The sequence below is a fragment of the Odontesthes bonariensis genome, chromosome 3 (genome assembly GCF_027942865.1).
Source record: "Odontesthes bonariensis isolate fOdoBon6 chromosome 3, fOdoBon6.hap1, whole genome shotgun sequence".
Lineage (NCBI taxonomy): Eukaryota > Metazoa > Chordata > Actinopteri > Atheriniformes > Atherinopsidae > Odontesthes > Odontesthes bonariensis.
The window spans coordinates 35,199,629-35,222,729 of NC_134508.1; the positions used below are offsets into that span (position 1 = coordinate 35,199,629).

At 40.9% G+C, this 23,101-nt stretch overlaps 1 pseudogene; it reads right to left on the reverse strand.

The window, feature by feature from the left end:
* Positions 1-22,848, reverse strand: part of LOC142376978 (dynein axonemal heavy chain 8-like) — a 58,911-nt pseudogene extending 36,063 nt beyond the window's left edge.
* Positions 22,849-23,101: the final 253 nt, after the last annotated feature.

The window sequence follows — 23,101 nt, forward strand, 5'->3', positions numbered from 1 at the left end:
AGCAGAAAACATTTCAACTGTGAGGGAGAAACATGATTTGGTTTGAGATGTTAGGGTTCTCATGAAAATGTGCTCTTGCTTCGAACTACTGACTGACATTACATCAGCTGTGCCAAACTTTGGTACCTGATAATGCATCTGGTTGAGATAGCAGAGTACACAAATATAGAGAGCGTGATTTCTGTAAATCACGTAAAGAACATAAACCACTTCATTTGAAAAAATAACAAGCAATCAGCTCTGTAAATTCATATGAATTGACCCCACAGAGGTTGAAAAAAGAAACGTTCAGATTATAAACCAGCGGCCAAAACGCACAGCAGCTCACACCTCACATCTGGGCAACAGGAAAAACCAGAGCAGACTAAAAATGAATGTAAACGTGTCAGTCCAAGGGAATGAAATCAAACTTCTCAAAGCCAGACTAATATACGCAGATAATGCAGTTGGGAGTCGAATCCATCCTGCATGTATACACTCAACTAGACTTAATATATTCTCAGCGCTTCACAGATCTTATCCAGGAAAAAGGTAGAGAAGAGGAGGGCAACAAAAAAGAAGAATCACAAGGAGATGCATGCATTTGTAAAAACAAGTAGACCGTCCACATCAAAGTCCGCCATCTTTTTACATAAGACGCCCCCTCCCACGCTCAAGACGAGAAACAAGTTTGAAGCCAACACAGCACACCATGTCGGTGAGTCGTTACTCTGTAAACGGTGTTTCCGTAGATCAAAGGCTCCTCAGTAAACAGCCATTTTTTGTACGGTGGGGTGTTTGTCTGTGGAGGTTTTACTGCTCGCGTTAGTTTAACATAGTCATCAAATAACGTTGTGGAGCACATAACATTAGCTAACTGCTAATAATGCATTAAACTCCTAACATAACCTTAGTAAAGTAAAATATGTTTGGTTTTAATCCTTAGGTTAAAAAGACCAACAAATGAATAACTTTAAAGGGGAACTCCGGGGCATTTGAAGCGTGTTTCCATTGCTAGAGTTTGTCAAATAATGATAGTATGACACAGAGAGGTGCGTATCTGCGCTCCCTGTGTGGAGATTGCTCTGTCCGCACAGCATGTCATGCGAGGCTAATACGTGGTGGCTAAGGGGCAAGCGCTAACCCTTCCACGTAAAACAACAACTTGCACACTGCAGAAACGTCACACCTCTTTATAACCCATCCGACAATAAAGTCACAAGCCTTACCATCAAAACCATATGCATGGTTCTCACATTACTGGCATGGGGACGTTACAAAAAAACTTTATAAACAGCATGTAACTCACCGGCTGGTTGTAGGCTCGCGCATGTGAAAGCCCAAAAGAGTCGATGGAGAATAATCCCATATACAAAACAATTATATTCTCTAGAAAAACTGCGTTCAAGTATTTAAAACATTACAACAATATTACTGGGCATGTATTGTTGTAATGTTTTAAATACTTGAACGCAGTTTTTCTAGAGAATATAATTGTTTTGTATATGGGATTATCCTCCATCGACTCTTCTGGGCTTTCACATGCGCGAGCCTACAACCAGCCGGTGAGTTACATGCTGTTTATACAGTTGTTTTGTAACCTCCCCATGCCAGTAATGTGAGAACCATGCATATGGTTTTGATGGTAAGGCTTGTGACTTTATTGTCGGATGGGTTATAAAGAGGTGTGACGTTTCTGCAGTGTGCAAGTTGTTGTTTTACGTGGAAGGGTTAGCGCTTGCCCCTTAGCCACCACGTATTAGCCTCGCATGACATGCTGTGCGGACAGAGCAATCTCCACACAGGGAGCGCAGATACGCACCTCTCTGTGTCATACTATCATTATTTGACAACCTCTAGCAATGGAAACACGCTTCAAATGCCCCGGAGTTCCCCTTTAAGAACATTGTGCATTATCAAAGATCACTTCGCCATCCTAAATGGCTTGTGTATAAACAGTGTTTATTAGTGAATTAACTTTTTTATTAGAGATTCTCTTTGTATGACAATAACTGGACGTGACAGCTGTAACAATGTTATTATTGTGATGTAATACGTTGCTACACACACTGCCATGAGGTGAGCTGCTCAGGGAGGGAACCCGGAGGTTTAAGGAAGATGCTAAGCTAAGACGTAGCTGTGCCATTTTTATCTTTTGTCTTGTTCAATAAAGTTTCCAGAAGCAAGGGTAACACTTTAATCATCAAGTTTGTATAGAGTAGTGATAAAGAATAAGCTGAAACAAAAGCTTTTCTATAAAGTGATTACATCTTTTGATATGACACATAACACAAGAATAAATACTTAACAATTACTGAGACACGCCACCTTTGACCTTACCTCGTGTATGTTTTCTGGGTTCACAGGAATGTCCACTCTGGTCCGTGTGAAGGAGCAGCAGATCCCTGTGAGGCACGTTTTTGCTAAATTGGCTAAAAACAGCCTCATTGCTTTGCCCCCTTTGCTTGGTCCAGGATATACGCGCCCACATTCTGAAATCAAATCCAAATGGTTTTGTAAGAGATGAAAAAACATTCCGGTTCATAATGTTGTGTGGAATATCTGGGTCTTTATCATGCAAGATAATCAATCAAATTTGATTAGAAGACTTTCCCTAAAATTGTATCATCTATCGGTATTTCAGTTTTTCGAAAATAGGACGTTTTTCCTATTTTACTTCAAAAAAAATACTAGTATATAAAACCCGGCATAACAGCTGTCAAACGGAAAAAATTTCAATTAAAATAAGCATGGACAGTCTTTCCAATTGAAGACTTTCCAGATTTCTTCATACCTATTCCTGGGACTTCGGACTCCTGATACACAAACGAAATGGTTTTGCTGCCCCCCGAGGCGAAGAAATGATCAAAAGCGAGCAGCTAGTCAGCAAGAAAAAAGGAAGAACACAAAAACATTATTAATCATTGCATCATATTACGATGCAAGTATAAAACAACCAAAAACAAAACATAACCTTGGAACGAAACGTTTAGAAAGCATCACACCAAACTGAAGAAAAAGCCACAAAAATAACGCGTTATGAATCAATCCCACAAAACCTCAGCTGATCACCTGACTTCTGATTTGTGTTGGTGAGATATTTCTGCTTTTGATAGCATTAGTACCAGTTTGGAGTCACACTGAGGAGGAACTTACTGAAGGAGAATCCAAAACAAATTCCTCCACCTCTGTTGGTGCCAAAGACAGCCGGTCAGCCAGGATGTCAATCATGTACTTGTGTGCAGGGGTGAGCAGCTTTTTCCTCTCTTCTCTTGCCTGCTTATGTTTGGCCTGAAGGAAGACAAGAGTCGTAAATAGTGTAGAAGTGTATTTGCTCTACGTAACTAGAGCTGTATCTCAACGAATAAGCTGAATCAAATGGGCTGCTTTAATTCTAAAAAGAAACAACTGAAACTTACCTGAGACACACACTTGTTTGCTTTTGGATTGGGTGTGTCCATCATAACGATGTCTGGAAGGGAGAATCACCCCTTAAGCCGTAATACTCAACGGTTCCCTTTATTCCCTCTGAGAAAACACTATTAGCCACTAATGTTGTTGATTTATCAACTTTTTCCTGTAATTCAGTAAATAAAATGCATACAGTGACATCAACAGTCTCCTCAGTTCCTAAGCGCTGGATGTGCAACATCTGATCCATGTTTCAAACATTTTTAAAAGTAATTCCTTCAAATTCAAAGGAGCAGGTAATTACAAAAAAATGTTTTTTATTGTGTTTCTATATTATTTAAACTTACTTTGGTGAGGTTCCTGATCAATTTGAGCATGAATAAACGCTAATTATTTTTATTTCTAGCTGATAAGGTATGTTAGCTCAACCGTTACGTCTCAGTTTATGTTGTTTGTTCATTCACTTTTTCAAGTTTGATATTCTGCTCTTACCGAAACTTTATCATCCGACGTATTTGTAGCTTCCAATGTTCAGCTTTTCTTCTTGTGTCGTTTCTGAGTTTCTGAATTATTGGACCATGGAAATATTTTTCTCCAGCCGTTGAGAACTGCTACTGATTCCAAACGTTTATTTAACCGTTTTTTTGGTTTTGTTTTTTTTAACTTCCTTTTAAACGTTGAGATGTCACGACCGTTGGCGCGTGGATGACGTAGGACTGTTGGATGAGCTAACGTTTTAATAATTAGCTCTCACACTCTGTTTTTAATGGGTTGCTTAAGAATTACAAGTATATGTCCAAGATTTTTTTTTTTTCCTGAGCCATTACCCAAATTTTGTTCACAGTAAAGTTTTGTTTTGATTGTCAAGAGCTACCACACGCAGTGTGGTGTACAGTAATGGGACAAAAACATTTATTTGAATGTCAGCTGATGAAATTTTTATTGTCACAGTCAAAACAATAAATAGATAAATGTGATGATAAAGAATGAATAAAGGGTTGTTTTAAGTTAAAGTTGTAGACAAGAATGACCTCTAGTATCTGTCATTATGGCTGTGAACCTGAAGAACCCTCTGGCTGAAGTCCTTCCATTGTCAGTGTAAAGCAGGGGTAGGCAATTAGTGGCCCGCCATCAATTATATCTGGCCCGCAAGATGGAATTTTTGAAATATGATTTTTGAAAGATATTTTTCAAACCTCATGTTTTATCGCCTGTTTCATGAGAGATGCCAGGAGATGCAACATTCAGCCTAATAACAGTGTATCGAAGAAAAAAATGTTTTAAATTAAAAAAAATGAAATGCATTTATGTAAATCCACAATAGAAAAACATGGCCATGGCCCGTAATACCATTGTCAGGAAAAAATTGGCCCAGGTCCAAACTTAATTGCCGACCCCTGGTGTAAAGTGAGTGTATTTATTGGACGGGGGGGGGGCGGGGGGGGGGCAACTAGTGCATAGCCTTTGAGGACAAAGAGATACATATTTCTAGGTACCAAACTCGGCAAAATGTCTTCCGTCACAATTTGACCTTCTCCTTACACAGGCCTGTGACAGGCCTGTGACAGGCCAAGTTTTAAGAGGTATTATCAAATCCCACATAGCCTGTCCCTTATTCTTGAATGGATAGACTCTATGGTTTAGCGCAACTGCTCTGCAGAAAAATCAACAACAACTTTGTAGTCTTGTTTCAAAATAGACATAAGAATCAGCACCCTCAAAGCAGCGTTCCCAGAGCCTTCATACTCTTAAGGCTGTTCAAGGGCACACAGCCTCGTGTCTTTTGGTCATATTCTCATCCACACAACCAGCAACCTCAAACTGAAAGTTATTTTGATGTGAAAAATAATTCTAAAATCAATCTTTAATGAGCTTTCGGTCTTGATAAAAATGATGGTGCACTTGCACTCAGTGTACATTGAAAGATAGCCCATATTAAAGCTTTGTGTGTTGTTTCATTCACTTGAGGATTTACTAAGTTGATTCAGTGTCACAAAAGGTTGTGTGTAACTGTTGTTGGAATCTATGGCCAGGAGGGGGGAGCAGAGAGCAGAAAAGCAAGACTGAGATATACAAGGAACTGACTCTGGAAGACAAGAAGAACATGAAAACAAAAACAAATAAGCATAAAACAAAGACAAACTTAACAAAACCTAACACAGAACTTGCTTGTTTGCTTGGGCACATCTATTCAAATAGTTGAGTCATTCTGCTGAGTGTATTTATACAGTGCAGTATACAAAAATGAATTTCTAATTTTCAGTGAGTATGACTCTCAGTGACTATTGTGTTGCCTGCAATATGAGGAGAGAGAGCCTACAAATACTGAATAATTCATCATTCTATTACTAACTTGGTCGGCCCCTGAGTTAATTATCTGCTGTTTGATAGCTCCCTCGATACCTTGCTCACAGCATTAGTAGGAACAAAGAATCGTTCCAGTAACACTGTTAATCCATGAAAGACATGTCACGGGCTGACAGCCAGTCACTCTAATGTGTGAGATTAATGTTGAAGCAAAGGTAACATTGAACTCAAACACTGCCCTGCTGATCTGGAACACAGCCTCCAAGCGATGCTTGCACAGAATCATGGGCCAGATGTGATAATATGCTTTTCTTTTCCATAAAGTATCATTTTTCTTCACTAAAGATGCACAGTGTGCAGATCAGTGGAAGCTTTAAAGGTGATTCACTATCACAAATCAATTCAAACCAAGCTATTCACACTCCTGCATGACTTTCTTTCTTTCTTTTGACCAGATATTTTACGGAGAGAAATATCTTAAACAAAAACAACAGACAAGTACATTTTGAATGTCTTTTACCAGATCAGACTAAACAAAAAAATTCTATGTAGCTTTAACTAACACAGAGAATGCAGAACCTTTTCATGTCTAAAACTGTTTGAAATCATATCAAAAACTTGCTTTTTCTCACTTTAGTAAATGTTGAGCACTATGTTTAACACTTTTTTCATGTCTTATGTAGATCCTGGTTGTAAATAGAACACATTATGTATATCATTTTATAGAATAAAAACACAAGAACACAAGCATACTGTGACAAACATTGAGACTCCTGCCACCAAATACAACATTTTGTTGTAAAAGATCTGTGCCAACACTGATGTTCAAGTTTATATCTGAAATGTTTAACTTTGTTTGGGTAGTCCATTGAGATTAGTTTGGTGTCCATAATTTGTCATTATTGTCTTCAGAGTTTAGAAGTACATCAAAAACCATTCGGACATGATGCAGTATACTACATGCATGCTTTTGCCTCTGATAAATATGAGTTCTTATCCATTTACAGTGAAAGCTTAAGATATTACCTCCTAAATGTAATTTTCTCTTTCTTAATTTAGGCTTTTCTCATTTCTTGAGATGATTTGGAATAAAATACTCTTGTTGATATGTTTATATTTTCCAGAAAACCTCTCAGGTTTTAAATTGCTCAGATATGAATAGCTTAGAAAGCCTGACATGCAGTTTATAGAAATTTCAGTGTCTGAGGAAGCAAACAGACAATAGGTTACCGAGGTTGAGTTAACAGGTAATCAACATTGTCTAAAATGGCTCTTCTAACTTTGCGCAAATGTTTAAACAGAGCTGTCATAAAGTGATGAAAGACACAGCTTCCCATAACAGTTTAGTTGTCTTTTTATTACTCTGGTTATTCAATAATCAATTGCTTGCGTGCACTGCATGTGTGCTCAGAATTGTTTGGGAATGAAAATATCTGAAAAACGCGCAGGCATGAAGGGCCCTTGTGAAAAACTCTTTGCTGAAGTTCTATGTTTACTGTTGAACCGTGGATTAGATCAGTAACAAAGGGACATTTTAGGAAGTCCCACGTCAAAGCAAACGTTACTAAAGGGTGGGGGCTGTTTTCATTTAGCCATAAAGGATGTTTCACAGGTGTGGTGGTTAGCACCGTTGCCTCACAGCAAGAAGGTTTCAGGTTCAACTCCCAGCTGGGGCCTTTCTGTGTGGAGTTTGCATGTTCTCCCCGTGTAAGCGTGGGTTCTCTCCGGGTACTCTGGCTTCCTCCCACTGTCCAAAAACATGCATGTTAGGTTAATTGGTGTCTCTAAAATTGTCCTTAGGAGTGAGTGTGAGCGTGTATGGTTGTTTGTCTCATTTGTCTCTGTGTGGCACTGTGATGGACTGGCGGCCTGTCCAGGGTGTACCCCGCCTCTCGCCCATTGACCGCTGGGATAGGCTCCAGCCCCCCCGCGACCCGACCGACGGATTCAGCGGTATAGAAAATGGATGGATGGATGTTTCACACTATATTGAATGTTATTAGTTTAATTTGTCTATATTCATGTCACTACTCGCAATTTGGTATCATGACAAGGTGTGAAATCTTCAAATAAATATAATCCATTTATTGTGTCAACAGACAAATTTTGCTGCTTTTTCTTTATGTGCTACAGCACATGAAAATAACTGTCAACGCATTGTCACAGCCTTGGTGTAATTGTGACATATGGACTGTTGCATCACATATGTAAGGACAATGTGCTCATTGAGAAATTGAGAAATTTCAGTCTTTCCTTGCATTTTCCCCCACTGTTTCATCTCCTTTTTACACATTACAAACTTCTTGGTACTGAAAATGATGTGATTAAGGTTGGGTGTTAAAAATGACTTGACCAAGCTGAGGTTATAAAAACAGGATGACAAGAGCCAAGAGCTCTCCTCACACCACTCCAGTTTTAGTCACTCCTAACATTTGTCATGTTTGTTGGCCTTACAAGGCGAGGAGGGGCCTTGTCTTAGGATTCCTACATTAAAAACATTGCGAGTAAAAGAAATAAAAGTTTGCTTGAACACATGCAGACCCTGTGTTACAAACTGAACTGCTACCTGGAGACAAAGACCAAAATGAACAGGCACCAACACAGGTTTGGGTGAAAATGAACAGAGAGAGTTAGTAAGTAAAGTCACATGACCTGGCCTCAATCAAGGTTGTCAATTGAGAGCACACTCAGATAGTTAAGGCCCTCAACAAGCATCAATCAACACCCCCACTTGTTCTCACATTTACAACAAGAAAAACAAAAACATTGCAAAGAGCAAAATCACATTTTGGTTCGGCAATCACCTAAATAGAAACCTAGAAAAGGCAAGAAGCTTCCCTTTTGTAGCTGGTTTTGTCATTTGGTCAGCAACCATTTGATCTGTTGGGCAATACTCCAAAAACACATCACCATTTTTTACAGTAGATCTTACAAAATGATATTTGATGTCAATGTGTTTGCATCTCTGTCGGCTAAAGGGATTCTTTGCCAATGCAATTGCCCCCTGGTCATCTTCATAAATTACAGGTACATCATAATGAGAGTCAAGATGTTTAAGCATTTGAGACAGGTACAAACATTCTTGTGTAGTGACAGCTAACGCCATGTACTCAGCCTCACATGTTGACAGTGCTACAGTTGGCTGCTTTTTGGTCTTCCAAGAAATCAGAGGACCATTCTTACATAGGCTAACACAATAACCAGATGTACTACGTCGGTCAGTTGCATCTCCTGCCCAATCCGAGTTACCCAGGCTCCGCCCTCGCAGTGACGCAACACCTTCGGCTCTGCTACACTTACTCAGGCAAACTGCTCATTCAGGTGGATTCGAGTTCCCGAAAAAATGGGAACTCCACCCACTTTGTCGGGAAGCAATCGACTTTGAGCAGCGCCAACGGCCCAGGGTAGAGGCGTGTTCAAGGTAGTGACGTGATTGAACTGCCACTCAACCCATGGATTGTACACGGAAGCGCTTCATTCAATATCAACATGGAGCAGCGTCAAGCTTTTGACACTGCTGTAGATGCTGTAAGAAAAGTGTTCGACGGGAGATTCTCGTTAAAAATCGAGCAAAGAACAGCCCTTGAATCATTTCTTGACAGGAAAGACGTTTTCGCCTTGCTCCCTACTGGCTTTGGTAAGAGTTTAATCTACCAGTTAGCCCCGCTGGTAGTTAAATCATACGTCAGAGGAAAGAGTGGTGTAATTGACTTAAGCTTAGGCACAGCCTTTTCTGGCCACAACCAGTAGCAACCCGAGGGAGGCGGGTTGACCAGGCCATTTCGAATCGTATTCGTTATGGTCTTGGTCAGACCAGAATCTCGAAGAGATTTGAAAGTCTATGTTAATCAGGCTAAATCCGAGTCACTATAAGGCTACGGCTACACGAAAACGAAACGAGGTTTTTTTTGAAAACGGGTACGAAAATTCTTGCGACCACACGGAAACGCGCTGCTGTCCAGACGAGAACGATGAAACGATGCAGTACACACGCCGCTGTGTCACGCCACGCTGTGAGACAATAGAGAAGTGTTAAAATTGGCTCCCAGCGTCAACGTGTGACTGACGCAAAAACGTTTTAGCTGTAACAATGGAAACGAAACGAGGCCGTTTTCAAACTTTCCCACTCTGGAACCCGTTTTCAAAAACTATCGTTTTGGGGTAGTGGGAACGCCGGCTCCGTGTGGCCGCGACAGCGAAACGATAAGAAAAAGTATCGTTTACAGTGAAAAACGTTTTCGTGTAGCCGCAGCCTTAAGCTTAGGCACAGCCTTTTCTGGCAACAACCAGTAGCAACCCGAGGGAGGCGGGTTGACCAGGCCATTTCGAATCGTATTCGTTATGGTCTTGGTCAGACCAGAATCTCGAAGAGATTTGAAAGTCTATGTTAATCAGGCTAAATCCGAGTCACTATAAGCCACCAACTGTAACCCATCATCACATTTCCTGTAACACAGCATCTTGTCAATTGTGCCTTTCAGATATTTCAGTACATGTTTTACAGTCGTCCACTGCTCTTCTGTTGGCGCACTGAAATGTTGTGAAAGTTTACTTACGACACAACTCAAATCTGGTCTAGTGCATGAACTAAGATAGATTAGGCTACCCACTGCTTCTCTGTATTTCCTGAGGTCACTCATCTTTTCATCGTCATCAACTCATTAAGAATGATCTTAAATTCTAAATGACAAAACAGTAACATACAAACTATCAACACAAAATTAAATGAGCCTTGAAAATTCACTAAACATGAGCCCTTTTAAACAGCCAGTCATGTACTGCCCTAAGGGGTTAAACACATTAACTGGGTGGGTCAAACTATGAGTGCCCCCTATTATTTGGTGAAGAAGGCCTACATTCAATCCCACAGGGTGGATGAAGGCTCTGCCAGCCAGACTCATTCATTTTTTTGGTCAGAGTTCAAACTGGTTAAAATGGGTTTTAACCAGTAAAACTTTAATCAAGTGACATACTTTAGTCAGCCTCCTTCAGATATGTTCTACAACAACTTTTGAAACATCGATACGCGTAACCTGCATGAAGATGTAATGTTGAGATAACCTGTTAAACCCTAAAGTGAGCATCATTTCCTTAGAGAACTCTTTAGTGCTGCTGGGATTATCCCCCCTGCAGATTGTCGATGGGCCTTGTCCGAACAGAGTAAGCAGGGCAGGGCCTTTGTTAGAGCCTTTCAGACAGAGATACCCCTCCCCGATTCCCCCTGATCCCGAGGCGAGATTGGTCGGGTATCCGTAATTGAGTCATCTGACTCGGTCGGACCTTGCCTTCCACAGCTGAGTAAACCAGCACAAAGAGACTCTGGCTACTTTCCAGGTTAAGTGTGCCGCGTGTGTGCACAATTCCAGCACATTAGCCCCATGCTGTTAAGATGCAAAACACTTTTACTTGACCTCTGAGATGCCCGTGGCTTCTTTCTGTTAGCCTCATTCAGACAGAGCTAAGCCCATAAGAGACAAAATGCTGCTAAAGATGAGTTGAACCAAAAAGCATGGAGATTGAGAGACTGGAGAGACTGCAGCACCAGCAGAGGAATGATAGATTCTTCTTCTGATCTATAAATACCACAGTTAAATAGTTCTGGAAAGCTTGCGGACTTCCACCATGTTTCAATCAAAGCAGTCTCTCCGGCATCAATCTCAGGTGTACTCACACAGAAAAAAATTGAATTGAATTGAATTGAATAACTTTACATTAAAGCTGCAGTCTGCAGGATTTGTTGTTGTCATACGTAAAGTCCTACTTTTTGGCATTTTAAGAGTTTATATGATCTATCAGAACGCTTGAAGTTGAAAACGGTGACCTCCGTAGTCGCAAAATGCAAGAAATGCTTATTTTTTAACCGAAAAATAAAAAGTTATTCAACTTTCTGTCCCGCCCCTTCAAAACACATGAGAACTCGTGCACGTAGACGTGCATGCCAGATGCGCCTACACGACTCCTCATTCATCAACTCACCTGTCATTTGCGATCATGGAAGACACAGTAAGTAGACTAGCCCGTAATGAAGTTCAATAGTCCAGGTAAATAAGCGTGGGGACGAGCCTACCTTGTATCGCGCGTGCACAATCGGTGATTGACAGGCAGCAGAGCCCAGCTCGTAAACCTGATTGGTTACCTTTTACCGGTCCGGTCTGCAATTTTGTAAACAAACCTGCTGGCTTTGGAGGGACCTAGCGGGACATATAGGGGACCTAGAGAACTCATTTTTTTTTGTATTGGGGTATTTAATGTACTACTTTCAGAATCCCCGGACAGTTCCAGGCATTATGCTTGAAAAAGAGTTGCAGACTGCAGCTTTAATGCCAGCAGTGATCCCAGCAGTCTTCAGAAGTGCAACACGCTGAAAGAATAACAGGGGAGGCCTGTGGTTGCAAGAAAAGCTTCAAAGTTGCTTGATCTGTACGTTTCCATTTTTTACTAAGACTGAGGTGCCCAATATGATGGATTCTATAAGAGAAACATTATTTTACGTGCACATCTCCTGCAAAACAACTTAGTAAAAGACATTAAAGCAGACATTGTTCCCCGTGATGCATACGAAAGCCATGGGGTTCAACTGGTCGTTCAACTGATTTTACACCTTCAGCGACGTGTTTTTTCACTTTTAATGCAATAAGCAGCATGACTCCACAGCCAAAGTCTTAATGACAATGATTTTGCTTTACTTTTACCTGTGCGGATGATACTCAAACAACAGCTTCCCATCCATCATATGGAAAATAATGTTAAACATCTGCTCTTACTTTTCCTCCAGCAGGTGGCTCTTTGATCAAGTATAAAAATGTGCCGTCAGTCCCTGACAAAAAGAGTCTGCTTATAAGTTCAGATGGATGTGGACTGACATGTTTATAATTTCTAATGAGATTAACACTCTAGACTAAAAGTTGGATCAATGATTCTGACACAACATATCAAACGGGATCTTTTTGCACACGTACCGACGTGATGCTTGTTAACAAAATGAAACACAAGTTGATGTTGCTCAGTGGTGGGGCTTCTCACAACAGCTTTAAACATACCGGGATCTTCAGACACTTTGATTGAATAAAAATGGACATAATATGCAAGTTTCAGCAACGGATCATAATTGAAGGCCTTAAAAAACAACCCATACATGCAGTTATTTTTCACTTTTATGACATAAAAATCCAAAAAAACAGACACATGTCAAAGTTGTAACACAACAAAATAAAGATGCCAAAGGGGATGGGCAGCTTTACAAAGTAGTTTGTGTTCACATCTGGTGATCATTATGCCAACCAAAGCTTTCACTGCTTTGCTGCACACATAAGAAAATATATGAGAACAAACATTAAGGCTGAAGAAACACACGAGGCAGTTAAGCTGATCGTTATTGTATCCAGTGGATAGTAGGTCAAAAGGAAAGTGAGTATGAAGAGGGTACAGATGAGAGAGCACTGGAGCCACCTCGTATGTAAATGATCACTTCTCAACATAACATGTGGAAAGTGTGCGGCTCTCCTGCTCTTGTGAAATAAACAAATCAGCCTTTTCAGAATGCTGATAAATAGCGCAGAACAATTCATTTGAATAACAGCTTACCACCTGAGATCAGGTGTCAGCTATGAAAAGATGTGAACGTAATTAAAGGGTTTGAAAGGGCTGGCTATTCCATAAGAACAGCTTGTCATGCTTTCAAGTGGACAAGGGCCCCAGCATTTAACCCCAGCAGCTTTGAGGAAAGTCTAAGTGCATCTTCAGCCAGCCTGTTGTTGCTTTTTATTCTTGGAGAAATCACTTGGCCTGATCTGACTCTCCTGAGTGGATATAATGAGGAGGAGGCGTGCATCATCACCAGAAAACAATTACGTAGGTGCTTGGGAACCAAACAGACTGTACGGGCAGAATATTGCATTATCAGCAACAGTAGCTGTGAAGAATAAATGGCGTATAAATAAATTGATCAAATAAAATCACACAAATATGTGGCTTGTGTCTGCAATGGGAAATGGTACAACTGACATTCTGCCCCCGTCAAATGATTCTACATCAGTCCCCCAGCTCAGATGGGGGATGTAAACGTAAAACCCAATGGACATTGTTGCTGAATGTGTCGTGCTCGGGTCTGCTGGACAAACATTTACAAACCAAAACTTCTCAAAAGGAGGCCCTGAAGCTGACATGACCGATCCATTTCACCCGTCTGCACAGCAGCTGGAGGCTCAAAGTCCACCTATTTAGGACCAACTCCTGTGGTCCAGTCAAAAATAATAAACTATATTTTTCATGCTCAACAGAAACTGTGGTCCGTCACATCCTGTAGGATGGTCCAACGGCATTCCTTCCTGTTTCAGAAGTGATGGTGTTTGGTCCCAGTGGCTCTTGCAAATCCCCTCCTGTTGACTTGGGCCCCTTGGTGCAATACAGGAAGCCAACAGTCGCAAACTTGGGTTTTAAGATGGACAGTGATTTTAAATTGGACCGGCAAATTGGTGCAATAGTGAAGTCCAGCTTTTTTTGTATCTTAGTCTCAGTGTATCTGGTCTTAGGTGAAGCCCTTCTTTGCACATACGCACTTTGAAACAGTAATCAACGCCTTTATTACATCTCGGCTAGATTACTGCAATGCACTTTATTCAATTCAATTCAATTCAAAAATACTTTATTTATCCCAGAGGGAAATTAAATGTTGATGTAGCTCAATTAAATCAAAGAGTTATTATAGATGCTGATGGCTGTGGGCAGGAAAGATTTCCTGTAGCGGTCCGTTTTGCATCCAAACTGAAGAAGCCTTTGACTGAAGAGACTCTGTTTTCTGATAACAGTCTCATGGAGAGGATGTGCAGGGTTGTCCATAATTCTCTTGATTTTATGCAAAATCCTTCTTTGCATTATTGTCTCCAGAGGTTCCACAGTCGTCCCCAGAACAGAACCAGCCTTCCTTATCAGGTTGTTGAGTCTTTTTAGGTCCCTGGTTCTGATGCTGCTGCCCCAACAGATGATGCAAGAGGAAATGACGCTCTCAACAACAGACTTGTATTCTGAGTTGTACGTGGTACCGATAACAGATTAGATAAATTCACCCAGCAGGTTGACTGTTTTCGATTCCTTCTTTTACTAACTAATAGAACATACAATAGTGTGTGTGTGGTGCTGGTGCTCCTTTTCTATACAGTGTTGTGTGTGTTGGTGAAATATTGCTTTGCTTATCCCTGGCTTGGGTCTGTGGGACCCATTTTCAGGTTTTGCTGAAGGAAAATGGTATGAATACTTTTTTCACAATGAGATTCACTGGCCAGAGCTCAGTGCTACGCCGTGTGCTACCCCACCTCAGCATGCTGATAGCCCAGCTGCTGATACAACCTCCACACCAACAGGGCCTCCAGTCACCTCACGCTATGGTCGGATTACCAGGCCACCTAAAAGACTGGATCTCTGAAGGGAAAGAAAAATATGTATTCTGGTTGTTGCCAAATGTTTATGTTTGTTTATGAAGTTGCTGCTGCCAGTATAAAACCAGTTGTATTATGTTGCCAAATGTTTATGTTGTTGTCGCTGCCGGTATAATGTACAACAGTGATAGGTTTTGGCATGATAAAACAAGTAACTTTCTTGAGTACTCAGTAGGCCTTTGTTTCAGGTCTCAGTTCATATGCCATTGCTTTAATTAAGAAAAGGGAGATGTTGCAGGACATGTGCTGCCACCTAGCCTGGCGACGCCATCCTACGTACTTCCGCCCAAAGATTTTGGCTCCGCACATAGTCTGGCCAAATCCCCCTACCTCGGTTCGCTCAGTGTTTTGCCAATCAGCAAACAGTTGCGAGTGGTGACGCAGAACTCACGCGCGGAGTCCATTGTAGTCCATATAATTGTAGTTCAACCGCAGCGGAAATAAACATGGCGACGGAAGAACGCTAGAAGCTATCCATGAAGTTGTCTCAACTCTGGAGATCATTACACAATTAAAACGAGAGCAAGAGGAATGCCTCGTCAATTTTGTTAGTGGCAAGGATGTCGTAGCTCTCCTTCCAACTGGCTTTGGGAAAAGTTTGATTTATCAAATGGTACCGGTATAATGAAAGCGGATGTGGGAAGCGTGATTCGCGAGCTAGAGCCTCGCGAGAGTAAGCATGAACCTCGGCGCATAACCAACGTCATTTCTAAACATTATCATTGGTTAAGGGAACTCCGTTACTCCAATAAATTTAAGTTGCTGGGTAAGGTCCCGCCCTCCATGGAAACGGATTCCTCTTGGGTTTTCCCAGACTGTTTGACAGAGTCAACAGTCGGCTTTCGCCCAGGCTAGCTGCCACCTGCCTTTATAAATGTGTTGCTGCTGCCATCTGTCTTTGTTATGTGGTACTGCATTGGTGGTTCTCCTGGTGTATGTTTACCCACTGTAACTTGCGCTCTGCTGTTTTAGAACATGAATAGTCAAGTATACCAACACCACTGTGTCCTCGTTCATGAAACAAAGTGTGTGTGTGTGTATATATATGTATATATTAGTGGTGGGCATAGATTATTTTTTTTAATCTAGATTAATCTCACTGAAATCTTGAAATTAATCTAGATTAATCTAGATTAAAATGGCTCATTCAGGGGGGACAATCCGCGGCGTTCACGGAAACAGACGTGTAAACTTTGGTTCCTATCCAAACAATAGTCGTTTAATCCTGAGACTGTTGCAATTGCCGTGTCGAGTGCTTCCATACAATAGTGTAGTAACCCCAAGCATACCTTTCTCACTGCAATTAAGTTTTATTTCGGATTTATTTCGGATTTACTTTCGAATTTAGTTTATTTTCACAGCTGCCTCTGCTATTCCTGCTCTTCTCAGGTGTACCTAATGTAGTTTTACATAATTTGTAAAAGTGATGTATATCTTGTATAACAAATTGTAAATAACAACATGTTTATTCGTGTTCCTGCCCTCTCTTTCCTCATGTTTTTTTCCGCGGGGGTGCTGCATAGCCGCGGGGCCTTTAAGAATTGAACATTCTAAATGTGACGTCACGAGCTACCAAAGCTACCAAAGCAAATTCTCAAGCGAAGCTTCTCCAGCGAGTCAGCAACATTAGGGCAGACCAGTTTATTCACATGCATGGCTCCAGCAGTTTCTCTAGCTACGCCAACTTCTCATATTCAGCACTTGTTGGGAGGGCGAGATGGTGCTGCTGTTGAGATAGCGTTGTGTGCAGTGCGTCTCTGTTGCGCCACACGCGCAGTATCCTCCCTGCGGCCACCATATTAGGAGCGCTGTCTGTTCCAACAGGGCAGATTTTGTCAACTATCCCCCACAGATAAGCGACCTCCATAAAGTGCCTAGCACAGGCTTCTGAAAAGTAGCGTTCTTCTGTTTTAATCACACCTAACGGCAGACAAAGTACATCGGCCCACACCCGAGCTAAAATATCAAGGTAAAAGTCATCACAGTTTGCTTAGGCTACCTATTTTGACCCAGTTCCCAACCCAACTTTGAGAATAGATTAACGGCGATATTTTTTATATCCCCCGATAAGACTCTCAAATTATCGCAGCACGTTAACGCCGATAGCGGCCCACCACTAGTGTGTGTGTGTGTATGTGTATATATATGTATAGTGTGCGTACTGTAAAAAAGCATAAAATCTATCTCTCTTTGTTTCTACATTGTCCTGCTTTTTTGTCCTTCGCCAATCACATCGGTGGTTTTTGACTGCTGGGCGTATAAAAAGAAAAAACACATGAAAGATAATGTTGCTAATATTTTGCTAATGTCTCTTCAGGCTCCCACCAGCTGCAACATCCCACCTGGGCCAGCCACACCCACCACCTCCACTGGGACGTCATACCGCTCGGTATACTTTCATACTCATGTAACCTAGCTGGCTGTTTGTTTGTTTGTTTGTTTTCTGTGTGGTATACTGTTTCCGTTTTGTTTCCAATCATGGTGGCATATTTTACACTAACACGTGACAATATAATAACGTCTTTGGTATTTTGTTTATATTTTAAAACTCCTCAGGGTTCCTGCTCCAGCGCTACCATACCTTTACCAGCAACAGACCTTGCTCAGTAAGTACTCATTCATATTCATGTTCATATTTGTTTGATTTACTTCTCATTTACCTCTCAGTAACCTCTCATCTTTGATGGTCCATGTTATTTAGTTAAACATTCCTTAAATAAACAAACAGTACAATCTATAATTCTCTTCAGTCAGAAAGATGATGAGTGATGTGAATGCTCATCTGTTAGGTCTATAATTTCCTCTTGAATAACCCTTGTTTGTTATAGAAACATGCCAAATGTCATATTCTTTGCTGTGTTCTAGAATGACTAACAAGGAAGACATCAGATTTCCAAAGAGGAGCTTGAACATGTTCTTTCACTGAAAACCACCTTTACAGAAGCGGCATCTATTCTTTCAATCTCGAGGCCAAATTTCTACAAGTTACTGCAAGACTATAACATCCCAACGTCAAAATTTAAGAGCATCAGTGATCAACAATTGGATCTTGAAGTGTCACAAATAAAAACTGAACACCCAAATATTAGAGAAGTGATGCTTATGGGGCATGTCCGCTCCAAAAACATTGTGGTTCAAAGACAACGTGTAAGAGATTCACTGCTAAGGATGGACCCAGTTGGTGTCTTAGCCAGGAGAAGAACAGCAATAGTTCGGCGAGTGTACTCTGTCCCACATCCAAATTTTATATGGCATGTCGACGGAAATCACAAGTTGATTAGGTGGAAATTGGTTGTTCAAGGTGCCATAGACGGCTACAGTAGGATGTTGATGTGTCTTCACTGTTCCAACAATAATCGTGCTGAAACTGTGAGAGACCACTTCACTGCAGCTGTTGGACAGTTTGGCAGACCACTGCACATCAGGACTGATCACAGAGGAGAGAACGCTCAGATTTGGGAGGACATGCATGCAAGCAGGGCTGAAGGCTCTGTCTTAACAGGAAGTTCTGTACACAACCAGAGGATCGAGCGTTTTAACCGAGACTTGAACAAAAACTGCAGCCATATTTATGCACCCATTTTTTATGAACTGGAATCCCTGAGTATCCTAGACATAGATAATGCAACAGACCTATTTTGTCTCCATTAGCTCTTTCTACCCAGAATCAACCGTACTTTGGAGGAATTCTAAGCTGGATTTAACAATCACTCTATCTCATCTGAAGGAGATAGAACACCAGTTCAGCTTTTTAGTCTGGACAATGATTTGCCTCATCTTCACAACCCAGAACTCTCAACAGCAGGGATAGTTTTTTGTTCCTCACCAAACTCTAGAAGAGGATTTTCCCCATTGAATGGCAGGGATTTGCAAGAACTGAATGATGCCATTAACCCTCTTCTACATGACAACAACAATGGCAAAACATTGTTTCAGAGAACACAACAGTTTATTTTGGATAAACTTGTAAATGTGTGATCTCAGCATAACATGGACAACTGGGTAACATTAGCCTCATTGTACTTTCAAAAGTCCACTTTTGTAAAGAGCTTGAGGAGGAGTAGGATGAGGAGAAAGAACACATTCTTCAGTTTGTCACAACATATTCAACATCAGTGAATCTGAATAAACATGGCTTTCAATGGTGAGGAGGGGAATTAAAAAATGTGATCTGAAAAGTACTCCAAATTTCTACTTAAGTACCTTACTTGAGTAAATGTACATAGTTTCATTCCTTCACTACTGTTTGTTGAGTATAAAAAAACTAGTAACTCTAGTTGCTAATTTAACTCGAGTTAAATTCATAACAAGATGAAAAGAATGTGGAGCAAGATGGGAAAACACAAGCTATAGTCTTTATTTTTCAGCTTTCTTATGTAATGCAATTGAAACCACTGCTTTCTAATATGAACAAACTCTATATGCCTCAAATCTCCTCTATGGAATACATTTACACATGGACACCATCAGCCACTGGGCTGTAGTGGAAAGTTTTAGGGTTGTTACCATGCGAGGGGCAGAGGGTACACAGAACAACACAGCAGCCTGATGAACTGATTTCAGTGAATTATTAGTAGATTTACAGTAAAAATTAAAACTAGGACAGCACATTTATGCTAAAGTTGTGCTTGCAACAACAAAGCCTTTACTTGTACTTTAATGGTAGCTGTTAAACATCTCAAAACACAACAATACTTTAGTCCAGTTGTAGACAACATAAATACTAATAGCACCTCATATCCGAAACTAAAGAGTGGAATCCTGACATTTGTTTAAATGGTGCTGAATAAAAATCCATTCATTAATGCCACTAGGAAGCAGTAGTTGAATTCATCATCATCAGTCATTGTTGTTGCATTCACAAAAAGGTGAAGCTCGTTGGCACACGTATGTGCAGTGGGAAGATATCTGTCTTCATCATGAATAAATATTCATTTAGGAGTTGGATGAAAAACCAATGGCTGGGACTTTGCTGCTCCCTGTAGCAAACGCAAAGATGTGACCAGGGCTCAAAGTCTTCAGGAATGCCTCCTCCTCCTCGGTTAGAGTCCTGTCCCCATATGTGTCTCTCAGCTCTTTATCTAAAACAGAGGTCTTCAACAGGGGGTCCGCGGAGGTACTGCAGGGGGGTCGCGAAATCTTTGGTTGATTAGACAATTTTTAACATTTAAAAAAAAAAAAAAAATTTTTTTTTTTTTCAAACAATTTTTTCTCACAAATTTTGTGCACACGTGTGCCATTCACAGATGCTTTGAGGATTCATTGCCCCATCTACATACATGTTTAAAGTTAAAATCTGTGGATTATTTGAATAGCTCAGTGTTGTATGCAAGATGTTTGTTTATAAATGGCAGTGGCACGGCAACCCTGTGCCTTGCACATGTTTAAAATAAAGACATGAATATATTAACCTGTGTATTATTTGAATAGCTTAGTATTGAATGTACAATAACAGAGTAGCTATATTTATAAACGGCACTAGGCCCCGTTAAATATAAAACACAATTGTATGCCATATTAATAGTAGGGGGGTCCCTGCTCCAACTCTCCATCAGTTTGGGGGTCCCTGGCCTGAAAAACGTTGAAGACCCCTGATCTGAAAGCAAAGGGAAACCAGTGTTGACTTGGAGACTCGGAAATACTCAGGTTTAAGAAAGACTGAATCAATGACTAATTGAATAACTAATGGTTTACTGTAGAGGTATTTTGGTGAAAAAGCAATGTTATTCTTACAAGCTATCATAACAACTGTATTCTTGTTACATGGTACATAAACATTAGATAGGCACAGCTTCATGAGTTGTAAAGAATAAAATAAATCTGTACGTTTCCTGGATTTCCTTATTGTATAATATACTGAATTAAAAATACAAACTTACTTTCAAGACATTGGAGAAACTCCCTAAATGTTCCCATCATCAACTCCTCCCTAACTCTTCCGTTGCTCCCCAGTACAGAGTAGCTTGGTTTGTGAATACCAGCTACAAAATCAGCTGCTCGACCTTTGACCTTTCCTGGTATGTCAAGCAGCACATGCAAGCTGGGGTTCTCTCTCAGGAGTGATAAAACCTAGAAGGAAATTCAACACCATAAATGAAAGGCCATAAAAATGAGTAGTTATGGTTAAAGGCGGGGTAGGGGATCTTTTTCTGGAACATTTTTTTACATATTGCTTGAAATACTCTTCACACCCCCATTGCAACCAATTAATTAAAAGTTTTGACACAAATATGAAAAGTTTTAGTGGCCTCTAGAACGTACAATCTAGGAAAAACAGTATCCAATCATTGTGAACGGACCGTTCCTTCTCCCTGTGCGCGTACCCTGCTCCGTGAACGTCCAGAAGCTTGGCAGGAAGCTAAACTAGAGCCAGCTTGGCTAGCACCTAGCATTATTAAACGTATAGTTAGCATAAACTAAGTACTAAATACGGCAACGATCGATGCTTGCTGGCAGAACAGCGCTCGTGCACCTTCGTGCTCGTGCGCGTTCATGTACTCTAGAGGCGTGCCTTCGGGGGAAAAGTGAAGAAAAGGGTTGGGACTTTTTACCGGTGTATTTTCAAAATGCAGCTTCGCTGGACTCAAAATCCAGGATCTCCTACCCTACCTTTAAATGGGGATATGGCAATTCTTAGTCATTTTACCACAGCACGGAGCAAATATGATACAGAACTGTGAGGTGAATCTTACTCCATAGTGGGACAAGCCATCAATGAGTTGATCAAGACAGCTCTGCCGTTGCACAACAGTATGGTATAGAACTGCATTTTTCACAAACAAATCTCTGTTGGCCATGGTGACAACAAGTGGAAGACCCTCACCTTATATCGCCATTAGTCACAGCTGCTGACTGCTTTCTCCAAATCATCCTGCAAGGTTGCCTGTTGAACCTAAATATTACAGATCAGATCTTTAAAATCTTATTTTCTCAGGGTGGTCAGTGGTGTAGTGGGTTAAGCAGCCGCCCCATGTACAGAGGCTACAGTCCTTGCTGCAGTGGGCCCCGGTTCGAGTCCCGCACCGGACAGTCGTTTGCTGCATGTCTTCCCCCTCTCTCTGCTTCCTGTCTCTCTCCAACTGTCCTATCATTAAAGGCATAAAAAGCCCCCCCAAAAATCTTATTTTCTCAAATGACTGCATTTAATCAACATTTACAGAAGTACTATGTAGCATTTCACTTACACTTAGTTACCTACCAATGGCAAGAAAGTCATTTTTAGTTATTTATTGGGTAATATGAAACCAAAATTATTTTGATAATGCATTCTACCAAAATAAAAGTAACTGTACTGCTGTGGAATAGTCAAAAAAAGCAAAGGCTTGCTACAATAGTCTTCAGGTCAGAATATTGCCCATTACCTTTTTAGGTTGAAGGATGTCCCCAGACACAATGTAGTCCACGACACTCGGGGACAGGAATGCAGGTGCTTCAGCCCCTACAGTTATTATTACTGTAGACTTCATCCTGCCAATGGTTCCATACAGTCCATTTTGCAAGTGGAGAATGTTCAGTCTTGGTGTGCATCCATTTGGTGTGCCTGAAAGATTAAATAAATTAACACCGCATTCTGTATCGTGTACTCTGGCATTTTCAAACCAATATATTTAGAAAAAACCTTCAAAAGCTCCACTGTCTTGGAAGATAGGCTTCACCAGTAATCGGAAAAACTCTCGCCTGGGACCTCCAAGGTCGGCAGCATCTTCCTCAGCGTCATGTTCATGGCTTGCAAATGTGATATAAAGCATCATGTCACAGCTTTGTGCAAAACAGGTTCTCTTAAACACACGTTGGGCTGTTGGCCAAGCATTGGCTCGACTAATATAGATCTGTCTTGTTTCCGATGTTATAACTCTCTCACTGTGAGCTTGTAGAAGGCCTGCAACTTCTTCTTTGCTCGGCATTTCAGATGACCTATATTAAAAAAAAGACAATGACAAAGATAAACAGACCTTTGGCTACCTCTGCAT